Below are 8,847 nucleotides of genomic sequence, written 5' to 3' on the forward strand. Positions count from 1 at the left end.
CTGCTCTCACCTGGCTCACCTCTTTAATCTTTCCCTATCCTCTGGGATCTTCCCTTCCTCCTTCAAACACGCTCTTGTCTCCCCAATTCTCAAAAAAACAAACCTGGACCCCAACTCTCCATCCAACTACAGGCCCATCTCCCTCCTCCCTTTTGCCTCCAAACTCCTAGAACGTCTGACCTATAATCGTCTCCTAAGCCACCTTACTGCTAACTCCATTCTAGACCCCCTCCAATCCGGGTTCCGCCCTTTACATTCCACTGAAACTGCCCTGACCAAAGTCACTAACGATCTACTATCGGCTAAATCCAAAGGCCTCTTCTCTATCCTCATCCAGCTTGATCTGTCGGCTGCCTTTGACACTGTTGACCACCCTCTCCTGCTCAACACCCTCCGCTCCTTTGGCATCACTGGCACGGTCTTCTCCTGGTTCACCTCATACCTCTCCGATCGCTCCTTCTCCGTCTCCACTCCGAGCTCCTCCTCTCCTACTACCCCCCAGCCAGTCGGTGTTCCCCAAGGGTCAGTCCTTGGCCCTCTCCTCTTCTCCCTCTACACCACCTCTCTGGGCACCCTCATCAGCTCCTATGGTTTTCATTACCACCTTTATGCTGATGATACCCTAATCTATCTCTCCTCCCCCGACTTATCCCCATCACTTCTGTCCAAGGTCTCCGAATGCCTGACGGACATCTCAGCCTGGATGACCCAACGCTTCCTGAAACTAAACATGGCTAAAACTGAACTTCTAATCTTCCATCCCCCGAACATCCCCTCTTCTCCCACTATCTCCATCAGCATTGGTGAAACCGAGATCACGTCCACCGACCAAACGCGCTGCCTCGGTGTCATCATTGACTCCTCCCTCTCTTTCACCCCCCACATTCGTGCTCTCTCACAGTCTTGCCGCTTTCACCTACGCAACATCTCACGCATCAGACCATTCCTCTCCACTGACGCGACCAAAATTCTCATTCACTCTCTTGTCATCTCCCGCCTTGACTACTGCAACATCCTTCTCTCTGGGCTACCTCTCACCCGCCTCGCACCTCTCCAATCCATTCTTAACGCTGCTGCTAGGCTCATCTTCCTCTCCCGCCGCTCTACCTCCGCCTCCCCCCTCTGTTTATCTCTTCACTGGCTCCCCATTCCTTTCCGAGTTCTCTTTAAACTCCTCACCACCACCTACAAGGCTCTCTCCTCCTCCACAGCTCCCTACCTCTCTTCACTGATCTCTATCCACACTCCCTCCCGTCCTCTTCGCTCCATCGCTGACCGCCGACTGACCTCTCACCTAATCACCTCCTCCCACTCCCGTGTCCAAGATTTCTCTCGCGCTGCCCCCCTGCACTGGAACAACCTCCCGCCACCCATCAGGCTATCTGATTCCCTTACCTCCTTCAAGCGCTCCCTCAAAACCCACTTTTTTCGACTAGCCTATCCCTCCTCCTAACCTCTTTTGATCCTCCTATCCTGCCTCCGTTCCCCTCCGTTCCTACTTATCCTATTGTATTTCGTTCGTCCACCCACCTATTCTTAGTATGTTAACTCTTATGAGCAGGGCCCTCCTTCCTCACGTACTCACCCTACCTCATTACCTCACCTGTGCTCCTGTCCTGTTCTTCCCTTCCTCTACTTCATCTTCGGTCTCCTTGACTATTTTGACACCTACTTCTGAACTGATGCTGATTTTAGTTCTACCAGCTATACCCCTATTTATACTGTATCTTTCTACACACCCTGTATGTTACCTTGTAATTTTTAATTTTTTTTTTTTTTGCTATGTACGGCGCTGCGGACACTTTGTGGCGCCTTATAAATAAACGTACTACTACTACTACTATATAAGATGCTATAATGGAATCTGCTGCGCTATATAAGAAACTGTAATGAAATCTGCTGCGCTATATAAGACGCTGTAACAGAATCTGCTGCGCTATATAAGGTGCTGTAACGGAATCTGCTGCGCTATAAGACACTGTAAGGGAATATGCTGTGCTATATAAGACACAGAATCTGCTGCTATATAAGACGCTGTAACGGAATCTGCTGCGCTATATAAGACACTGTAACGGAATCTGCTGCGCTATATAAGACGCTGTAACGGAATCTGCTGTGCTATATAAGACGCTGTAATGGAATCTGCTGCGCTACATAAGGTGCTGTAACGGAATCTGCTGCGCTATAGAAGACAATGTAATGGAATCTGCTGCGCTATATAATGGGGTTCTGTGATGGAATCGGCTGCACTATATAAGGTGCTGTAACGGAATCTGCTGCGCTATATAAGACACTGTACCGGAATCTGCTGCGCTATATAAGACACTGTAACGGAATCTGCTGCGCTATAAGACACTGTAAGGGAATATGCTGCACTATATAAGACACTGTAATGGAATCTGCTGCGCTATATAAAGTGCTGTAACGGAATCTGCTGCACTATATAAGTCGCTGTAACGGAATCTGCTGCGCTATATAAGACACTGTAATGGAATCTGCTGCGCTATATAAAGTGCTGTAACGGAATCTGCTGCGCTATATAAGTCGCTGTAACGGAATCTGCTGCGCTATATAAGTCACTGTAACGGAATCTGCTGCGCTATATAAGACACTGTTACGGAATCTGCTGCGCTATAAGACACTGTAAGGGAATATGCTGCGCTATATAAGACACTATAACGGAATCTGCTGCTATATAAGACGCTGTAACGGAATCTGCTGCGCTATATGAGACGCTGTAACGGAATCTGCTGCGCTATATAAGACGCTGTAACGGAATATGCTGCGCTATATAAGACGCTGTAAAGGAATCTGCTGCGCTATATAAGACGCTGTAACGGAATCTGCTGCGCTATATAAGACAACCAAAAAGATTTTCAGACTGAGGAAGCCGCCGACTTCACGAGCAGGCGGAGAAACGCGTTTTTGAGCCCTATCTTTGCCGGTCCTGTCTTTATCCTGCAAGCGCACTTTTATCTGTGGATTACAAATACCACCTAGCTGGCTGGTCCAGCAGGAGAAGGTTCCAACACAGCTTCTTCCGGAGTGCATCTCTGGTAATATACCAGTTGGAGAGACTGACCTTGGTTATCCACTACAGAAAGTTCATGCAGGACTGGTAACTATGAGAATTTATCACTGCCTCTATTAAGCCTCATAAAATTCATTCTCAATTGAGTGACTGTATTACTTACAAGCAAAACGGCAATCCCAACAAGTCCAGCTTTTTATTATTATTATTATATGTTATATGTTGTCTGTCATGTTTGTATGTTAAATTGTGCACAATTGTATTGCTATATAAATTCTTTGTGTGGATTGATTCCACTTTATATATGCTTTTTAATAAATTGATTTATATATTCATAAAACTGTAAGGACATTCTAATTTTTTCTGAGCAGGATTGCGCTTCTTAAAGTGCCAGATACTTACGTAGGTATCTGACACTATTCTCCCATTTTCTGCGCTATATAAGACGCTGTAACGGAATCTGCTGCGCTATATAAGACACTGTAACGGAATCTGCTGCGCTATATAACACACTGTAACGGAATCTGCTGCGCTATATAACACACTGTAACGGAATCTGCTGCGCTATATAAGACCCTGTAACGGAATCTGCTGCCCCCCTGCCGGCGCACGCTGCCCGCTAGTACTATTAGTATGATCTAGTGCACGGATGACTGATCATTTGTGGAGGGGGGGACGGGCCGGCGGCGCCATTCGACCAATCGGCGCCTGGAGTGAGAGCTCCACTGGCTCCGCCCTCCCTACGCCTCTGCATATGCCACCCACATGATGCTCATTATACATATGCCACACACATGATGCCCATTATACATATGCCCCACACATTGATTCTCATTATACATATGCCCCACACATTGATGCCCGTTATACATATGCCCCACACCTTGATGCTCATTATACATATGCCACACACATGATGCCCATTATACATATGCCACACACATGATGCCCATTATACATATGCTCCACACATTGATTCTCATTATACATATGCCACACACATGATGCCCATTATACAGCAGTGAAAGCAGTATGCGGGCGGGAGTCCAAATTGAACTACTCGGATGCGCACTGCACAAAGCGGATGCGCACTGCACAAATAGCCAGCACACACACACAAAGTGAGAGTTACCAGATCTGGGAGGACCAATTGGAGCAGCGGCGTTGGCGGCGACAGAGGAGCACGGCATGAGGGAGATGACGCGAAATCTCACGCTGGAGAAGTCACCTCACGCCGCAAGAAAGTGACCTCCTGCTGCCAAGCGAGGAACAGCTACACGACAGCAAAGCAGCAGGAGGTCACTTTCTAACCTCCTGCCGCCAAGCGAGGAAACGCTACACGACGGCGAAGCGGTAGGTGGTCACTATCTTGCTCATTTGACCTCCTGCCTCCAAGTGATGCCACTCAACACGTCGGAGCTCAGCCGAGCTACCACAGAACACCCGGCGGGCTACCCGTTAGGTTAGCGAACCTGGTACTAGGGAAATAAATATTGGGGCCTCCCCCTACCTGCTTCATCATCCACATGTCCTCGGCTGTTGTGCCATCTTTCCCCCACAGGGCCTCAGTCAGTCCCCCACTTGCCATAATACCTCCACATTCCATGCACCTCTCACTTATTGTAATATGTTCCCATGTAGTGTGCACTCTGATTAGATGTACTGTAATGACATCCAGGGCTGGATTAAGGGTCTCATGTGCCTGGAGCTTATCATTTTCAAGGCCTTGACTATTATAAGAAGTGGAGGGTATGAATCATAGGATAGATAGACATTAGGTCTGCAAGCATAAGGTTGACCACTGATGGTCAAGTGAACATGCATGAAGGTCGACCTTGAATGACTCGCTGTGCTCGCCAGGCTTCGGGCGCAGAGCTTTGCTGCACTCAGCTTACTATATTATTCTCCCACTATGACCTAGTGGATGGTAGGGCATGAAATACTGCCTGTCGGCACATGTCGGCTCAAAAATAAGTGCAATCCCCCATGTCAACCTTTTCACTGTCGGACTTCACCATGTTGACCTAATGCTTGTCCCTGTCGACCTAACCCATATCGACCTTCAGTCATGTCGATCTTCATGCATGTTGCCCTTCAGTGGTCAACCTAATGCTTGTCGACCTAGTAACCGAATCCCGAAGAAATAACCTGTCCATGTGGCCTGATGTATGTGGGCCAGACCTCCCGTAAATTTAAGAAGAGAATGGCCGCACATAAGTCCTCAATCAGCCTTACATTACGGGGCAAGGATGTGGATCAACCTGTGTCCCGGCATTTTAAAGCAGCAGGGCATGTATTGGAGGACCTAAAATATTACATGATTGATCATGTGCCGCAGTCCCTACGTAGAGGTGATAGGATCAAAACGCTTTTGGTGCATGAATCCCAGTGGATCTTGCGTTTGGGCACAACCAGGCCTGGTGGCCTAAATGGCAAGATAAACTGGAATTCTTTGGTCTGAATTTTAGTGTATTTAACAGATTGATTTAACTGGTGCCTTTAATGCATTCTCTTGGTGTGCTTATGTAAAATGTAACTTGTGTACTTGTATTTGTATTTATTTATGTCTGTGTTTTGTTTCAGTCCCGCTGCACAGCGCCCCCGCTGTTCTGGACTTCCAGCCGGAGGCAGAGAGGTTGCACAGTCTTTGGACCGCACCAGACACCTTGTGCAACGCAAGCTAAGTGGTTGCCATGGTGCTGAGGGTGACATGACCGTAAGTGCGTCATCTAGATGTCCAGGCGTGACTCAGACGGTGGGTGAGGACGCAGCAGTGTGGTAAGTAGCGGGGTATATGTAGGGGGGTTTCTTTGTTGCACAAATTGCTGTAGGTATCTGAGGAAGGGACTTAAGTTCTGAAAACATTCATACCTTTCAATACAGTTGTGTTGTATTATTGCCAAGTCTCCTGAGTGCTCTTTTTTTGAAGTGGCACCGGAGCAGCTGAATAATTGGAGTGTCGGCATAATTGGATATATATATATATATATATATATGTATATATATATATATATATATACTGTGTGGGGGCGGACCGGCGCTCAATCACTTTTAGTACTTTGCTCCAGTGCCTTCCAAAACAATGGAAAAAATGGCAGCACTTGGAGACTTGCAGTAAAAAAACAACTCTTCTTTATAAGTACATGGTGCAAAACATACCAACGTTTCGGGAAGACCCCGTTATCAAGGTGCAGAAATACAACAAGTAGTTTACCCAAAGGACAACTACATCGAAGAACTAAGACCCTTACTACTACAAGGTTTAAGGGAGAATATTCTCACTAAAGAAGAATTCCAGTATCTCCTACACATGAATCCAACCACTCCAGTATTTTACTTTCTCCCAAAAGTACACAAATCTATGGACAACCCACCAGGAAGACCAATTGTGGCAGGGATTGATTCATTGACATCCCATCTATCAGAATATGCGGACATTTTTTTACGACCACACGTGAACAATTTGCTATCCTACCTGAAAGATACAACTTCAGTTCTGAACCTCATGGAGGATTTCACATGGAAGGAGGGATACATGTGGGCGACGATAGACGTGCAATCCCTTTACACCTGTATCCAGCATCATCTGGGCATTGAAGCATGCAATGAATTCCTCGAAGAAGATTCTTCACTATCAACAGCACATAGGAAGTTCATTTGTGACGTCATGAATTTTATCCTGAAACATAATTATTTTAAATTTTTAAACCGTTTTTATTTGCAGATTTGTGGAACTGCAATGGGCACAATATTTGCCCCAAGTTTTGCAAACTTGTTGATGGGATATTGGGAGAGAAGGTACATTTATAATAACCACCCGTACAAACAAAACATTGTCTTTTTCAAAAGATATATAGATGACATTTTAATAGTTTGGGATGGTTCTGAACAGAGATTTTATGAGTTTTTAAAATATATTGGAGAAAACGACCTAAACCTGGCTTTCAAACATAAGTGACAAAGAGATCGAATTTCTGGACTTGGTACTGACGGGCACAGGTAATAATGTGATAACAAGGAACTTTGTGAAGAAGGTAGACACCAACAGTTATGTACATTATGAGAGTGGACACTTATTGAAATGGAAGGATAACATTCCATACTCCCAATACCACAGGATAACCCACAACTGCAAGAAGGAAGAGGATAGAGATGCACAACTGGAAGCAATCACAGACAGATTCAGGGAGAAGAAGTACCCAACCCATGTATTGGAGAGGGCCAACAAAAGAGCAAGGGCTTTGGACAGGAAAAAACTACTGGAATACAAACCCAAAGTGAATAGAGAACCAGATGTCAAATTCATCACAACTTACAACCATCATGAAGGAATCATTAAGGAAGCACTCAATAAACATTGGAACATTCTACAGATGGATCCCATACTCAAAGACTCATTACCCATTAAACCCCAGATTGTATACCGGAAACAAAAAAACCTGAAGGACCTCCTAGCCCCCAGCATGCTTAAAGATGAATCGTCCAAACCCAGTGGCCTACCCAAATGCACTGGCAGTTACAAATGTGGCCACTGCATCATCTGCAAGTATCTTCACCCCAGCAGAAAGAATTTCTTCAATAAGGACAAATCCAAAGAATTCAAGACTAAAAGCTTCATCAACTGCAATACATCAGTAATTTACATGTTGGAATGTCCATGCGAACTACGTTACGTAGGTAAAACCAAAAGAGCACTGAAAATCCGGATACAAGAACATGTAAGGAACATTAAGAATAAAGTACAGACACATGCGGTCTCCCAACACTTCAGCACTCACCATAACTCAGACCCCGAAAAATTGACTTTTAGAGGCATTGAACTTGTTACCCTTGGAGAGAGAGGGGGTTATCTATCGAACCTTCTCTCACGTCGAGAGATGTACTGGATCTTCGAGCTGAATACGCTACACCCAGAGGGCTTCAATGATAGCTATGAGATAGCACCCTTCATTTAAGAGACAAAAAGAAGAATATCTCCAGCGGTCAGTAGTTCACTACAAAATTTCCGCTGAGCAGTACCAGAATGGGTCACCTTCTGAGAAGTCCAGCAACAGCACTTCTGTGCTTATTCCACCTACTAGACCTCTTCCTTTCAAACTTATAATTGCCGACACATTAGGTTGTCATCATCGACACCTTAGAGGAGGAACTGGGTACATGCATTGATCTCCAACCAAACAACTATACAGCCATACCTCACTGGGACGCCCAATTACATCCGAACTTGGAAGCTAAGCAGTGATGGGCCTGATTAGTACTGGGCAGGGGGACCTCCCAGGAATATCGGGTGCTGTATCATAACATCGGCGGAGGGTTTCTGTATGTGCGGTTCCTTTGTGGTGTCAATAAATACTTATATTCACTGGACCACTTGTCTCTGCTAATTATTCGTATAGTTCTATATTATCGGACATGCTTTCAATTATGTATCCATCACTATATATGCCCTTTGAGTATAAATATTAATTAATTTATACACTTCCACATCACACATATTTCTACAGGGTTCTGTTTGTTTATTTATTTATTTATTTATTTATTGGCTTTCCTACTGATAGTGGTTTACTTTCATATTATAACGTTTAATAATGACTGTGCATCTGTAAAATATTAATTTTTTTTTTTATTCTTGCCAATTTCTGGTTCTCATATAATTTGAGAATCACTTACAGAAAAACTGAATCCACTACACACGGGCTTACATTGTCTCAGAATATGAGAAAAAAACTACTGTGAACATCCAGGCATCCAGCAAGGACTGGTGACATTATGCGATCACCATGGAAACCCCCGCAATACTAACATATGGGAACATC

The 8,847-nt window shown here is 45.0% G+C and overlaps 1 pseudogene; it reads left to right on the top strand.

Annotated features, from left to right (window-relative positions):
- The first annotated feature begins 8,212 nt into the window (after window positions 1-8,212).
- Window positions 8,213-8,330, top strand: LOC146029231 (5S ribosomal RNA; annotated as a pseudogene).
- Window positions 8,331-8,847: the final 517 nt, after the last annotated feature.

Source organism: Crinia signifera, chromosome 8, assembly GCF_055691185.1.
Source record: "Crinia signifera chromosome 8, ASM5569118v1, whole genome shotgun sequence".
In the NCBI taxonomy this organism is placed as follows: Eukaryota; Metazoa; Chordata; class Amphibia; order Anura; family Myobatrachidae; genus Crinia; species Crinia signifera.